The sequence below is a fragment of the Mugil cephalus genome, chromosome 1, assembly GCF_022458985.1.
Source record: "Mugil cephalus isolate CIBA_MC_2020 chromosome 1, CIBA_Mcephalus_1.1, whole genome shotgun sequence".
NCBI lineage: Eukaryota > Metazoa > Chordata > Actinopteri > Mugiliformes > Mugilidae > Mugil > Mugil cephalus.
In genome coordinates this window covers 16,881,247-16,897,754 of record NC_061770.1, presented here as the reverse complement: position 1 = coordinate 16,897,754, position 16,508 = coordinate 16,881,247, and positions in this window count along the sequence as shown.

The following is a 16,508-nucleotide window of genomic DNA, read 5'->3' as shown; positions in this document are numbered from 1 at the left end:
CTGTGTGTGTGCGTGTGTTGGTGTGAGGGGGAAAGAGACCCAGGGAAAGACGGACGGGCACCTTCTCTACTTGAGAATGATTTATGCCCCGTGTAAGTCATTGATACATGCCGCTTGTGTTTTTATTCAAAGCTGTGCCCTGTTTTTGCGCCCTGTTCTTGCCTTCCATCTCCTTTGTTGCTAGAGGACAAGGGCCTCCACCTAACCGGGAATGTTGATTGGCTGAGTCAGCAAGGCCAACAGCAGGGCACGCCCTTGGTGTACACACAAGGCGGTGGGTGCAAGACAGAAAAAAAAAAAAAAAACAACTACCATTCGGTTTCTATGTCAAGACACACGGTCACACGGGATGGTTCACGAAAAGCTGTTGGCATGCATGCCAATAGCTTGGACACATGCACAGACAAAAATCCGACCAAACAGGCTCTCTTGGTTTCACAGTTAGATCGCAGCTGACTCTTACTTTTTCACTACGCGCCCATGATAACCAGGTCAACTGTAGCTCATTCTTAGTCAGCGGCCCCAGTTCACCTCGCACAGATCCACACATATGCAGACGGGATGGTGCGCGCCCGCGGGGCACTCTCTTGCCCGTCTAGCCAAAGAGCCATTGATCCCTGGCCAGCAGAGACTTGATTCTCCCATGATGTCAGAGAACCTGTCCGTTTTCCCCTGTGGAGCGGCCAAGTTAAATTAAGACGTCTCTCTCAGTCAATCCATTTTGTCCCACAGCTGAGGAGGTGGGGCCGCGCTGTCAGCTCCCTGAGAATCACACTAACGTGGTTATCCCGGCTCCCCCGGTTGAGGAGGACGTTTTGTTGCAAAGCGCTGGAGCAGCGAAATGAATCCGCAATCCACTTAGCCCGTTTAACAGCTGTGCACGACGACTCGTGAGCGATGGAGGGATGGGAGATTGCAAATCCAACTAAGAGAAGGGAAGAAATGAAATCACGTCGAATGTGTGACAGAGATAATTAACGGATTGCTCGGATTACGGAAAAAGGCGCAGTATGAATGTTTTTCTTTAATCCTGGAATGTATGAAGCTTTGTTGCGTCGCGGTTGACTACAATCAGGTAGAACATCTTTTGTTCATCATGCTCAGTCTCGGGGCAGCACTTAAAAGGAACTTGGAGAACTTTAAATACCTCAATCTATGACAACATTTTCTTAGAGATTTCTGGCTGGACATTCTCCCACATGTTGCAGCTTATTTCCAGCGCAGAGTCTTGTGCCAGAAATAAAAATGACAGCTGTTTTCCTCTGAGAGGGTCTTTTCTGCAAAGACCTATCAGTGACTATTCTCCGCGCTCTCGTTATTTGCACAGAGGTGTTGAAAAAAACGTAAGAAATCTTGCACTGGGGCTGTAGGAATCAGCCCCGTGGTCAATCAGGGGGTTTCAGCAGACCGGAGAAAAAAAATGGGAGTTGAGTCCGGGTGATGGAGAAGGTCCAGGAATATACTGAACAGAATCCAACAACAGTCACTCAGTCAAGTTCACTTTTCAGTCTGAAGTGTTTGGCTCCGTCTCGCACTAACATCAACCTTACCAGATAGAGAAATGAGGCCTGAATGTGCATTCACTCAGACGGAGGAAAAGTACAACAGAGCCGTCTGCCTTTGATGTATACCTGCCTTTGGTTAGGCAGCGTACACGGAGCAAACAAACACCTTATCTGACAAAAGGCGGCAATGGAAAATTAAGAAACATCTGAGGGAATCATTAACTCTCAGGCGAATCGAGAGCAACAGACACAAAAGAAGGATTCAGGAACCCACTTCATAATTACCAGGAAGAGATACTGTAGGGGAATATGTTACTGTTAAAGTGCAGCTTGATTTCTTATCTCATGCTAACGTCCTCTTTTCTATGAGGCGCTAAAAGCGTGAATCACTTTTGTCAATCTGTAACTAACGCTTAAAAATACATGTTCCACTTCTCTTACGGGCATGTATAGTTAATGCGCTGTCACAGAAACACAAATAGATAAAAAAAAAAAAGGAAGTGTATTTTGTTTGTGTTTTATTTAGGTAGCGTTATCTACACCACAAAAAATAGCACTTCATTTTTTTTTTACTTTTTTTTTTTTGTCATGCGTAACCAGCGTCAATGTTCCAATGAAACAGAAGTAAGTAATTAGTGGAAACATGTCCTTCCAGAAGCAGTTTCCTCATTTCCTCTGGCTGAGCCACAGGACACGACTATTACTAAGACGGTTCCACCGTTTTTGTTAATTTGAATTTGATTAAAGAAATTCCATTATGTGCAAGTGGAGGCAGAAATATTGGATGTGAATATGTCAAACACCTGCACAAAAAAAAAAAAGAAATTATCTGAGGGCCAGATACCATAAGTGACTGATGTACTTTTTAAAAAAACATCCAGATGAAACCCACACTCTCATTCACCAGGCCTGTATTTAAAGCAGTAATTGTTTCGGGGATTGTTCCCCATCACAGTATATACTATCATTTTATATTTACCTGCTTTACAGTTGATTGTTATTCTCTGTTAAATTCCACCTTTTCAGGTTTAACTTTGCCCAACATTGTCTTCAGCTCCGTTCAAAGCAGAGGTCCACCGGTGTCGAGATTCGCCTATCTGTTCATCAGTCATTTCATGAGCTCACCAAATACTTTGAATGTTACTAAACTCCATTCTATGAGGGAAGTACAGCAGGGAGATCAATGTGGATAAGAATACTTAGTAATGAAGCTCTTTTGGCAGGACACCGTGCTGTTGTTGGGTTCAAGTATCCTGGTCTTTAAGCCACTGGATGATCCCTGCAAACACAAAAGCCGCTCTGGTGGAAAGCACGGGCCTTACTGATGCGCCTCGTTCGTGTTAATGTTAATTTCAAAAAGATTGTCCGTGTAGTGAAGTGTTAAGGAAGAGGAATTAATTTCTCATTCCCTATAGCACGCTCCGCATATGGTCACAGTGCGATAGCCATAACCACTTTTCATAAAGGAGCTATTATCTGAGCGTGCTTTGTCATTCTAATAGCTGGCGAAGACGGAGATGAATGCGTTGACTGGCAGACCTGCGATTCTCACTGCCAAGCCTGATATTAATGGAAGCTTGTGAAGACAGATCAGAGCTACTGGCCTCCAAAGATACAGATGGAGCACACGAAAGGGTGTCGTGAAGCTGATAGCACTCCCGTATGAACGCCGGCCAAGGGCTTTCCAGCACACTGTATATTTCATGTGTATGTGTGTAAAAGACGAGGAGAGTGTGATGATACATCCCTTGGTTTACGTGTAATCCCACTGTATAAATCAGCCCCTAACGAAACTTGAACGTCCACCGGTTCCTTCTGGCGCGCACGTTTAGGTTTGAAGGGAGTAAATATTTAATTGGAAAGTGTGTATGGGATTAAGTGTACTTTCCACTTTCTGGATGTTTCCACAAAGACACATTTCTTAATTTACCCCCCTGTTTTTTTCTCCAAATTATTCAGTGAAGCCGTATGGACACTAGAGGGGAGCTATTACGCTCGTTCGAACCTGTCCACCTGCCATTTCATTAGGTACACTAGTGAAAACAAACGCATTCTAATGTAACACGAAAGTTATGTCATCCAGCTTTTTGTTCAAACTACGAAAAGCTGAATGCGGTACCCCTCACGATGAGAGCTGCTGGTGCATTGTAGAGGCAGTGGTTTTCTACTACTATTCAGTTTTATTGTGTTGCACGACACGTGTTTCTTTTTTTCTTTTGATAATCACATAATAGCGAAAGGTCAAGGCTTAATAGCAGAAACACATTAGTGTTTAATTCAGTGGAGTTTAACAGCACCGCAACCCACATCCTCCATAATGGTGATCCAGCTGAATTGCGTCATCGGCGATGAAGCTAAGATTTAGTGCTGGACTGTGCATTTGTTTCTGCTTGTGTACCTAATGAACTGGCAGCGGAAAGCTGTTTCACACTGGTTTCTTTATACGGTCATCTGCACGTCAAACTGTGTTGTTCTCCATAAATGCATCCTTGTAAAATAGTCTACATGAGGAGCACAACTGACATTTATTATACACACGCTGTCACATAACAGGAAAGTCATTTTTGTTTTACTAAAATTAATGTCCACTCATAATCTGTGCTGCAGCAGATGTTCACTAACGCATGAAGGAGACTCAGCGCCAGTGATGCCGGCTACTTTTTTACAGTAACAAGTAATCCAACGCATTATACTATTTCCAAGCCAGTAATCAGATTAAAGTTACTTAACCAAGTTACTGTGCATGACTAGTGCCTCGGGTAGTGATGTCACATATGCACCAAGTCACGTTTTTCAGCGTGAGGATGACAAAACAACGGTAGGAGGAGCGGAGTGGTGGTTTGATGCGCAGCTTGGAGGCCAAGGGGTCAGAGGTTTGCATCCCCGAGGGAGGAACTAAAAAAAAAAGGAAACAGAGTCTCAGAACTTTTGAGCAAAACCAGTAAGTTGGGGAGAGATAAAGAAGAAGTCGCTCGGGCAGAACAGTAAATTGTGAGGGAGATGCTGCATTTTTATTAAAACATGTTTGTTTTTTTGCAGCTGCTGAATGTAACTAATAAAGTAAGATGTAATCTAACTTAGTTACTTTTAAAATCAAGTAATTAGTAAAGTAACTAAGTTACTTTTCAAAGGGGTAATCAGTAATCACTAATCGGAGGGACTACTAACCTGTACCTGTGTAACTGTGGCAACGCTGTTCGGAGCACGCACGGATGGTTTGCAAAGTTTACATTTCAAATCAAGGACAGCAAATTTGTTCGTCGCTACGTTTAGAGTTTGCTTTCAGAGCCGCTGCCTCATCCAGATGATGAGTAGTAAGTAGTCTTTCTAGGAAGGAAGGAAGGAAGGAAGGAGGGACTCAAAATGCCTGCAGCTAATATTTCCATGCCGAGGCTGAACCGAGGGGCTGCATAACAGGCAGTATGTTCAAACTTTGCCTCAATCAAAGATAATGCAGTGAAGTGTAGAACAAAGTGTAGTGAAGCATCCATCCATCCATCCATCCATCCATTAGCTATTGCATAACATTAAATGTAATGTAACTCTCCCTTTTAACTTTTTTTATTGCACAACAAGAACCAGGTGGTTATGAACATTTTCCAGTATTATTTATAGATATATCCCTCAGGTAGGCAGCATTTAAAGAAATAGATTGTAATGAGTTTTCCCTTTCCTCTAATATAACCAATTGTTTCTTCCATGTTCTGCATGGTCTTGATTTCTAATATCGCACTTATGTTTCATCACTAACAGATATTTTATTACCTGCGTCATACCACTAAATTACCCTGGGAATTTATGGTTGAATTGAAATGTATGAAAGATGAAGAGTGGAAAAATACTGACAGGAATAAAAATATGCTGGCAGCATGATTAATTTTCAGTTCTGAGGCATCGGTGAGATTCGGATCCAGGCATTCTGAGCATATTCATGAATACCGACTTAATAATTCCAGTCTATTCTTGATCCATTATTTATTTTATCCAAACATACGGCCCTCCGGAGCTGTCTCTCTCCCCTTTAAAATAATATACCATTATTGAAGTGCATCATCATCATCATCTTTTTTTTGCGTCTATTCCAGCAACGTTTCACAAGTGATAGCTTCTTAATTGCCGTAATCAACTGAGTGTTATGAACAGAGGCTGTCATCTTTCAGCTGAAACTCTCCTTTTTCCACTAAATTATTATGAATTATTAGTGCTCCGCCGTATTGATGGGCCACAATCAAAGGGAAACTTTAATTTTTTTTCATGGGCAGTCAATTTAGAAGCCAAATATGTTAACATTGCCTAATCTCCGTCATTTGTATGTTGTACAAGAAAACTAAAAGAAAATGAATTCCATCAGTGAAGTATTCTCATTAGGATTTAAGAAAACAAGGACCAGGACGTTCCTAAATTTACACTCCGAGAGCAGCGTCAATATTTACAAAATGTGTACCGGGGTCCTGAGAAATGGCCTCTTCTGCAGAAGGGTGAAGATGTATTTTCGGCTGGGTATCTGCCTGTCAAGTATTCCAAACTGTTTCGTTTCATCTTTGTCATCTGTTTCTTCTCCCCTTCACGTGGAGCTCACTTTATTGGTCTGGCTTTTCTTTTTTCTTTTTTTTTTTTGTAGTCAGAGCCCTCTTACTGCTAGATGGCAATGATGGATTATCTGTGTGCACAGCAAACATACAAAAGGCTCAGATAAGGGAAGGATACACGACCAAGCAAGTACCTATCGACATTAACGACAACACGAAAAAAAGAGGCAGGTAGAGGGGGAGGCTGAAAAGGGAAAAAAGGGGGAAAAAAATAAAAATAAAAGATAAAAAGCAGGACGAATGGAGCGGTTAGGCCAGCGAGGGAACAATGCTTTGACAAATTTAACTCAACATAAAGATGGTTTTAAAATGGTTTGTTTTGATCCACTAATGAGCGCAGCGTTTAAGTACGTGCCATTTTAACAGTCAGTCGGGAGAAGATGTAACAAAAGCAAACATCGAAAGTATTTCCCTCCCTCCTCTCACTTCTCATCTATACACACCATCCATCCTGCCTGATCCTGCATCTCCTCTGTGGCAAACAAAATGGTTGGGAACCGGACAAACTGGAAGGGCTGTAATTCAAGCATAAATGATGGCTATATTGCGGATGAAATGGTAAATACTTGTAACCTGGAGAAAGAAAAACAGACACCGGAAGGTGAAAGACTTAAAGGGATTAGGCGTAAAGGAAGCCAGGTGAATTGGAGAAGAGGGGAGTTTCGCAGAGGGGAAACTATGTCAGTGTTTAGCGAAGAAAAGGCGGAGGGGGGCGTGGGGGTGGGTGGTGGGGGGGCACCATTATTCTGTTGTCACAGCAGGAGAAAGAATACGGTTCAGGGGCATTGTGCCCGGGGAGCCTTGAACGTGATGGTCCAGAAAAAACAGACTGTAAGCACAACGTGATGGTTGTGGGAGGCAGTGTGGTCTGTGTGTACACAGCCAGAGTACATGAGTGATCAGCGCAGCGCGCCGCATGTTTCCGTACAGATGGAAGTTTGTTTAGAGTAGCGTGAGTGCGAGAAGTGAGTATGCAGATGGAGATGCAGATGTGGTGAATAGCACTTTGTGCGCTTCGGGGGGCTCCGGGATAAACTGGCAGTGTCTGCGTGTTTTTGCCCGCCACATTTCTCCTTATTTCTCAATGTCAGCCAGCACCCCCCTATTGAATCTGGACTCACAGTCTACAGTGTGTGTTACGTGTGTGTGTGTGTGTGTGAGTGTGCATGCAGCATTTGATACAGTATCCATGACCACATATTGTACCATTATGTACCTTATTGCGCAATGGGTCAAGGCACACAAACGTGGCCCAGGAGACCTAAAAGTCCTTGGTAGGCCTAAAGGTAGTGCCTGCATTGTTATTACTGTGTTACAGTTCTAATTCAGGGACACAGTATTACATTACATCCACTGTGAACACAAGTCACTCACTATTTCATGAACTGATTGGACCTTAACGCGAAACATCTTGTTTGTATTTCATGACATTTCACATCTGATCAAACTGGTTTCCTTACATTTAGACGTGCCATACTTTTCTGCGTCTGTGCTCAATTTAGCATTAAACGTTATATCAGACCAGAATTACATCAACAGTTGCTAGATAGGCTGTGGCGTAATTCTGTTCAGACATTCATGGTTACCGGAGGATGAACCACACTAAGTGAAATATCCCAAAATTGACTTGATAAAAAAAATAACAAAAAACAATTCTATTTCTTTATTGCCCATGCACGATGAATTGCAACTTGGCACACCCTGCCTTTCTTCTCATGTTCATAAAGACAGACAAAAGCCTGTGTGGCTCAGACAGTGGCTCATTTTGGCAACGCCTAGCTCTGCCCATCACCAAATGCATGCGAGTCATGTTTGGGCAGACAGCTAGAAAGCCTGTGACGGATCCCCTGTTATTTTTGTGTAAAATTAACATCGGTCACGGGGATTCGCTTTCTTTCGGAACCAGCCTCACGTTGGCGCCTGAAGTTGCCGCTGAGATTTTTGATTGTTTGTGAATCGTCTCGCAGATTTGGTTTGATAAAATAACTTAAGTCGTGCCTTGATCAGGTTACAATTTCATTTGTTCAGCGTTGTAAGATCCTGGCTTAATATATAATTGTGGGACTTTTTGAGTTTAACATAGCTGACAGGTATTATAGTTGATCACATTTTGGCCGTCTTCAGGCCTAAAATCAACATGCCTGCGTATAACCAACCACCACATGGCATTTGTATGCACAGGTACACCTTGCTAGTAAAAGGTTCAGCCCCCTTATGCCTTCAGAACTGCCTTAATTCTTTGTGGCATACTTTCAACAAGGTGTTAGAAACATTCCTCAGAGATTTTGGTCTATGTTGACATGATAGCATCACACAGTTGCTGCAGATTGGTCGGCTGCACATCTATGATGCGAATCTCCCGTTCCACCACATCCTGAAGGTGCTTTGTTGGATTGAGATCTGGTGACTGTGAGATGATATGAGCTTTGTGACGTGGTGCATTATCCTGCTGGAAGTAGCCGTCAGAAGATGGTCCACTGTGGTCATAAAGGGATGGACATGGTCAGCAACAATACTCAGAGAGGCTGTAGCATTTAAACCATTCTCAGGGGACCAAAGTGTGCCAAGAAAATATCCCCCACACCATTACACCACCACCACCAGCCTGAAACGTTGATAAAAGGATGGATCCATGCTCTCATGTGGTTTATGCCAAATTCTGACCCTGCCATCCGAATGTTGCAGCTGAAATCGAGACTCGTCAGACCAGGCAACGTTTTTTCCAATCTTCTGTTGTCAAATTTTGTTGAGCCTGTGTGAACTGTAGTCTCAGTTTCCTGTTCTGTCCTGTTGAGTGACACCCGGTGTGGTCTTCTGCCGCTGTAGCCCATCTTCTTCAAGGCTCGACATTGTTGTGCGTTCAGAGATGGTGTTCTGCATTTTTTTGGTTGTAACCAGTGGTTATTTGAGTTACTGTTGCCTTTCTATCATCTCCAACCAGTCTGCCCATTCTCTTCTCACCTCTCACATTTTCATTCACACAACTGCTGCCCACTGGATATTTTCTCTTTTTTGGACCATTCTCTGTAAACACTAGAGATGATTGTGCGTGAAAATCCCAGTAGATCAGCAGTTTCTGAAATACTCAGACCAGCCCGTCTGGCACCAACAACCGTACCACGTTCAAAGTCCCTTAAATCCCCTTTCTTCTCCATTCTGATCCTCGGTTTAAACTTCAGAAAGTTGTCTCGATCACCTCTAAATGACTGGATGCACTGAATAGCATCCATGTGATTCGATGATTAGCTATTTGCGTTAACAAGCAGGTGTACCTAATAAAGTGGCTTTTGGATTTTGTAAAGACATGATCACAAGGAACATAAAAACATTATTTGCTTTACTTTTAATAAAAATGTATGCAGGGTATATCCCACGGACTTCAGAAGTCCCTCAATTATACATTGACCTTTCCCGTGTGACCCTGACTCTCCGCAAGACTGAGGACATCGGCCTCAGCTCTACCCTGCGTCTTCTGTTTTTGCTTTGTGTGGATTTTTCACATGGCTGTCACGTATACACAGTTTCCTACCAGAATAAACTCAATCTAAACTGACTTGATCCCGAGGTCCTGCTCTACAGAGGACGAAAACCCAGTTTTAGGAGCTTTTAGTTGATACTGGACAACGCGGCGCATATTTCTAAATGAATTTGTCTTTGATCAAATTACCACAAACACAGAGCAAACCTGGGGTCAGGTGGTGGTATTCCAGCGAAGGAGTAATAGCCGGTTTCCATTGCTCTAGGCGAAATATAATTAAGCTGCCATGTGTAGTAGACCGTGTGCTTGATTGATACTTGATGGCAAAGGAGAGGGCATAAACACAGAGAGTGGGAGGTGGATCAGGTCAATGGCAGTCTGCTAACTCAATTTTGCTCAGGGGGTGCCTATAGCAGGCTGCGTGGGAGATGTGTACCAGGACATCTGGGTGCCTTATAGATTTTTAATGGTTAAGAACAAGCAATGTGTGAAGAGAAAAGTGACGGTGATGGACTATAGACAGCCGCCAGATAAGCTGTGGCCATTTGTTTAGACGGATCTCTCTGAATCCTGGAACATCCCTGCCGTTCACTAAAGACCTGGTGAAAGAGTGTTACGCAAACTGTAAAATGAAGGGTTGCAGCTGGAAAAAACAACAACAGCATTGACAATGTAGGTGTATTAATTTTCAGTCGGACAAAGAGGAAACCTGGGGGGAAAAGGAGAAACCCCTACGTGGAAGTTTTATGGCGAGCAGGGGCAACGTAAACAAGTCAAAGTAGATCCAGATTGGAAATCCACTCTGGCCGTTGTGGCTAATGAGGAATGAAGGTGGAAGATGGATTGTAGCCCAAATGTGAACGCACACATACAAACAATCATTTCACCTTAAAGGGAGGTGTTGTGCTTTCTGTCAAAACATTCATTTGCTTACTTCGCATAAGAAACCCGGTGTTCCCCCGCGGATACGGCTCCGCTCAAATTCGCAGGCTTGTTTATATTTGGGCTCACGTCAGTGCGTACTACACGAATGTAGCTTTCCACATGCCCACTTATTATGCACAGGCCCGCATGTATGAAGCACGCTGACGTCATATTTTAATGATGATTACAGCTTTCGTGTTTATTTGTCGGTGGAGGTGGAAAAAGGTGGACGCGGCCTGAATGCACGCAGTGTCAGTGCCAGTGGCAGCGGAGAGCGCAGCGCAACCCAGGAAGAGCCAGGGGACGAGGAAGAGGGACAGAGGGGAAAAAGGGGTGAATAGTTCTCTCTGTGGATTGTGGGAGAAAAAAAAAAAAGAGGGACTCTTGTGGTATGTTTACATGTCAGCGTGGTTTCCCGTCTGATTGATCGTATCTGTGTGCCTGTGTGTTTGTGTCACAGAGAGTGGTTCCACGCTGAAATATTAGTCTTCCCCATGTCATAATTTAAGTGGGACCATTATGTCAATTATGCACTGTCACGCTGTGATTTGTCGCTGAATGTAATCCTATTTAGGAGCTATTGGACGGAGTAAGCAACATCTGGCCCATGCTAAAAGGGGAAAGTGTGTTAAAAGGCTTGCTCATGGTTATTTCAGAATTGTGATTTGTAGCATCAGCCCACTTTGCATGTAACAGACAGCGTAAATCCAAGCTTGGCTAGATCCTGCTTTGACCTGAGAGACACCAAGTGCAGGTATGTTTGGAGCAGATTCGATGGAAATTGCACTAACCGCAAGTAATAACTCCACAATTACCCAACTATGTTCATAGCCAGAGTACAAAATGTATTTTTCGGTGCCTTTTATCTAAATAATTGCACATATGTGCTTATACAAAGGCGTTATCGGGTAAATAACACAGCGCCAGCAGACGCTCTGCTTTGAAGTGTGGTTCATATAATTTAGCAGCAACTGCTGCGAGTCGCCCGAGCTGAGTGTTTCTTGATTTTAAAGTTGCTGAGGTACTGATTAAGCCATGCTGGCTCTCGTTATTCAACGAGAAAAAGGAGAAGGGATGTGGGGAGGCGGGGAGGCGGGGGGGTGCTGGGGGTCTCGGGGATGGAAGGAATGAAAGAGGATGGAAAGAGCTCAACAGAATCCACGGTGAATAGAGCAGAATGGAAGTTTTTGTCCCACGGAGGAAATTGTCTGATCGCATAATGGAAAAAAAACAGTAGTGATAGGAAACGTGATGATGGTGAGTGAGGAGGAGGCAGAGAGACACAGACAACCACAAATAATCATGAATATATAAACGCCGTGGGCTGTTTAGGGACACTGTGCTCATCATCTCTTGTTACAGTCAATGAAACATTGAGTTTGTCAGTCACCACAGTGTGTTGGCGAGGTGTCGGGTTAGAGCCCTTAATTTGCACAGAAGTCCTCCCCTCATGCCCGGCTATGTACGTGCAGCCACGCTCATGAGCGTGAGAGCTTGTCAACCTATTTCTGTTTGTTTAATGAAGCCCTCTCATGTGTGTAATTTGAGTATTAGAGCCGGACTGGGATAAGGGTGTCAGCCTGAAACCAAGGGTGCTAATCTGATGGATAAATTTTGGTGTATTCGTTTGTGCCGAAGATACTTTTTTTTGCGTCACGGACGCCTCATGATGCCAGTGAGATGTATATCTGTGACTTGTTTACACCCACAGCTTCTTCTCGAGAAGCGCAATCAATTCCCACGAAGGGAAGGCAAAACGGGTGGTGTGGAAACCCGTCAACAATCGGACCATTCAAGCCACAGAGAGATCTCAGTGTAGGAGTTTTAATTCCACTTCTCTCAAGGGCAAACCAACATGGCAGCGCAAGCTTTCCTTCCCAGTTGGGGCCCCTGAGTTTAGGATGACAAAGCAGTGACGGGGCAGTGAAGACACTGCATCAAATGGCCAAATGGGACAGAAGACAAGATTCAGTCAGTGACAGAGGATTAGCTGTCCCCTCTTCCACCCCTTTGGGGCGTGAATAACAGTGAGTGTTATTTCTTTGCAGTGTGCCACGTTACAATTTTTCAGAAACAACTGAACAATATACGGGCAGGGCCTATAGATTGCGCGCTCTATAAGGGGCCGAGGTAAAGGCCGGCAACACGGGGTAAATCATCAGTTCTTCTGAACTTTTTTTTTTGCGGACATCCTGAGTGCAATAGGTCATATGCTGTTCAACATAAACAACCCAGCCTGGCTCGTGGGGTCATGTGTTAGCCGTCATGCAAGCAATTAGCTTTAGAGTCACTCCATAGTTATAAATACTAGCCATGTATTTGCAGTGGACGCTAAAAGACTTTCTCAGGATAGAATACTTCCTGTGTCCAAATAAAACCATTGTCCTTGATACATTTTTAATGGGCACGTATTGCATTTAACATGCATGAACAAGTATGCAAGGAGATATATTTAGAAAGTCTTTGTGTGTTGTTTATTGGACCAGAGCGGGGATTAGGGCTGATTTCTGTATTGGGTTTCACTGGAAAATGAGCTGGTGGTGCAGGCGGTTGACAGAGAGAGGGAGAGAGAGACATCGATGCTACTTGATTGTCTTGACTTACTGCCATTTTTCTGTCACACCACAGTTTCCCTCCAGCGTCTTTCACCGCTTCTCCTTCGTTCTGAAAAGACTCCCTCCTCTCTCCATTAGCCTCCTGAAACCTGAGCTTTTGTTTACTTTTTTAAAAATTTCTCCAAGATATTTGGGATCAGTAGGACCTAAGACGTGTAAAAATTAAGCACCATCTTTGAACGGAAAAGTTATTTTTTGAAATGTCCTCACATGTGGACACAGGGATTATTTCACTGTATAACACAATAAAGTCGCCAACGTGTAACAAAATTTAAAACTTCTCATTGCAAACAATGAAATCCCAACGTCCACAAACGAGTACTTGGTAATTAGCGACGTTGTAGCTAGTTACCGTTGACAGAATTTGTTAAATTGTTGTTAAACAGAAAAGTTTCTAAGCAAAAATAAACAAGTTACAACCGTAGAATTTGATGAGGTTTTGCACATTGTCCACTTTTGTCCCACGGTCGTCCGATGATGCAGGGTCTCAGGAGATTAATCAACATTTGAGGGCAGATGGGAGGGAAACGCACAAACACGTATCTAAATCTCAGGTTCATTTGGTGCAATCGTCTGACGACTGATACCTTCATTTGGACACTTAAGGGTAGTGTAGAAGAAGTATTTGCTGAACTGCTTCAGGTGAAATGAGCCAGAACACAACACAAACTAAACTCCATGCAGGCTCTGTCTGTGACTTTTCCCTTCCAAAGCTGAGGTGTGTAAACCATCAACACTTGTCGAAATTACAGCATGAGGTCACGGCAAAATCTGAAAAATGGAGCCATATGTCGAACACTTCGCCTATTATCAGCTGGGCTCAGTGCTTTGTTTTCCTAAGATTAGGCAGTGTGATGATAGGAAGCCATGGATGAGGCTTTGATGTGGGTAAAGGGAAGGGGGCAGGCAGGTATGTGCACTCAAGGGCCTGCTAAAAGAAACATCAGGCCTCACCCCAGCGGCAAGAGAAGTGCCTAACTGTCGTCAAATGAGCCAGTAAAAATAGTGTTTTTCTTGCAGGCTTAAACGCGGAGTTACACATTTTTAAAAATATGTTCATCACTTTATAAACGACATATAAGGGCAACTTAGCGCTTGTAATCAAACATGACTGTTGTTTTATTGTTTTATCGTTCCTGATTCTCTCGGATAACTTTCCATCAGAAGCTGGAAATAAAGGTAGAACTGTCACCATTTCAATACTGAATTTAAAAAACGGGAGCATGTCCTAAGTGGTACATTCTGACAGCAGTATCATCAATTGAGAGCAGTCAAGTCAGACACAAGATCCTTACCGTTTCCTTCCCTCTGGACTTCTCCAAAGGCTGGGCAGACTGGATCTATTCAGAGATGTCAAGATAAAAAGAGAAGATGGAATCTCCGTCATTGTTAGTGTCTTTTTTTTTTTTTTTTCATATCTTCGTCATCTCGGGTGGCTTTGCAGCGGATCAGGTATGTCACTGATTAGCCTGCCCCGAGGCCAGATGCGGCCCGGCTGCGAGTTTAAATTGCGCCGTACTTCCTGTCTGCAGTCTCCCGGCAGGTCCACCAGGATCAAAACCTGCCACAAATTCACTCCAGCCATGAATCAATTCCTGACTTCTGACTCGCGCACTCAGTTTTGTTTTTTTCTATAATACGAATGCGGCACATATTTGTCGGCGGAAACCCATTTCGTTTATTTATTTATTTATTTTAAAACAATGGCATTTTCCCCACTCCTTCTTAAATTTGAGTCAGGAACCAGACGGCGTTCATGACGAGGAGCACAGACAAGAGAATGAGGAAATATAATCAAAGCTGTGTTTTCTGGTGGATTTGCAGGAGTCTGTTTTCATCAAAAACTCTTTAGCGATGCTTGACCTGAGTGAAGTGGGAACGGTTGTGCAGACATCCAAGACAAAGGGAGGGGAGGGAGGGGGCAACAACAAATAAGAATCAGGAAATGGTGCCACTTTGTTTTGAGGCAGCAAAAAGGAGGTGATTTGAAGCAAAAGGCTTGAGCGATTGCTTTTAACAGCTACTGTTAAGTAAAGCATCTGGACAACTGCAGAAAGTATTTGGCTTTAGGTTCAAAAAAAGTCATGGGGGGAGAGGAGTTGTATGTCTTCTACTTTGACATGTTTACTCTTTTCATAGCATGTGTCTGGCAACATGCAGAAGATGATCCTGGAAAGGCCGAGGAGACGATCGCTAACTGAGCTGAGTCACAGGACACCCAAGAGATTTATTAGATCAAACTATTAAGGTGTCACTGGGAAATTTGCTTTGTTTTGGCAACGGGGAGAACGCACTTTTTTGAACCGGTGAACGCTGAGCTGGAAAGTGGGGAGGGGAGGGCAAGCGCCAAGATTCTCCAATTTCAGGGGAGCGGAGTTGTAATGACATCAGGTCACTGTAATGCAGGTTGTCATGAGCGCAGCATGCTTGCCTTGATGTAATGTAACTCTTGCAATGCTCCCCGAAGTCACAGCAAGAGCACAGACTGTAAAGCCTTTAGCAGCGTTCGATGATGAGGAAGGCTTGCAGAAGAGAAAGAACAGGAAATACTGGCAAGAGAGGCAGAAGAGTTCGGAAAGAACAAAACGCGCATAAATATCCCATTAATCTCTCCTCTGTCCTTCCTCTCGAGTGTGCATATGGCAATGCGCCGCAGCAAACCCCGACATACGACTGTTCTCAAAAAACCCAGCAGGCAACACCATCCTACTAATTTAACATAAACATGAAACCAAACAGAAATAGCTCTCCTCGCTCTCACGTTGCCAAGTGGCGTTTAGTGTCCAGGAGAGGAAAAATATTGTAAGATGTTTAAGGAAAATTGAGCAAGACGGACAGGATCCTATTTAGGCACAATGCGATAGAGCGCCCCACACACATGCTGACTCTTCGCCACGGAACATTTAAACGCCTCTGACGGGTCAGAATGCCGAGACAGGGTCACGTAAAGGGCTCGCACAGGTGGAATCGGTTTCTCCTCACGGAGCGGGGAACATAGCGGCATGAAAAATCTGCAGACATGCTTACATAAATAAAACATGTGCGTGCGTAGAATCATCGTACATATGGGTGTGCACGTACAGCTACGCCTGCGGACTCGGGTTTCCTCCCCGGAGATAAAACAGAAAGCAATATGGACCTACAAATTTCCTCTGCATGGCAGAAGAAACGATTTGCAGGAGTTGCGTAAGCGTGTTTGCTTCTCCTCAAACATGTTTCAACTATGAGCTCAGTTGGCGAAGCCCCTACTATCTGTTAAGTGCTCAGAACGGTATCGTGGGCGCCAAGTTAGTAGGACTCCCTACCGCGACGGCCCGGTTTTTGAGCAACGTGTTGTTCTGGAGGGGTGTTTACACTGAGATATAAACTCTGGAAATTGTAGAGATGCGTGCGGTGC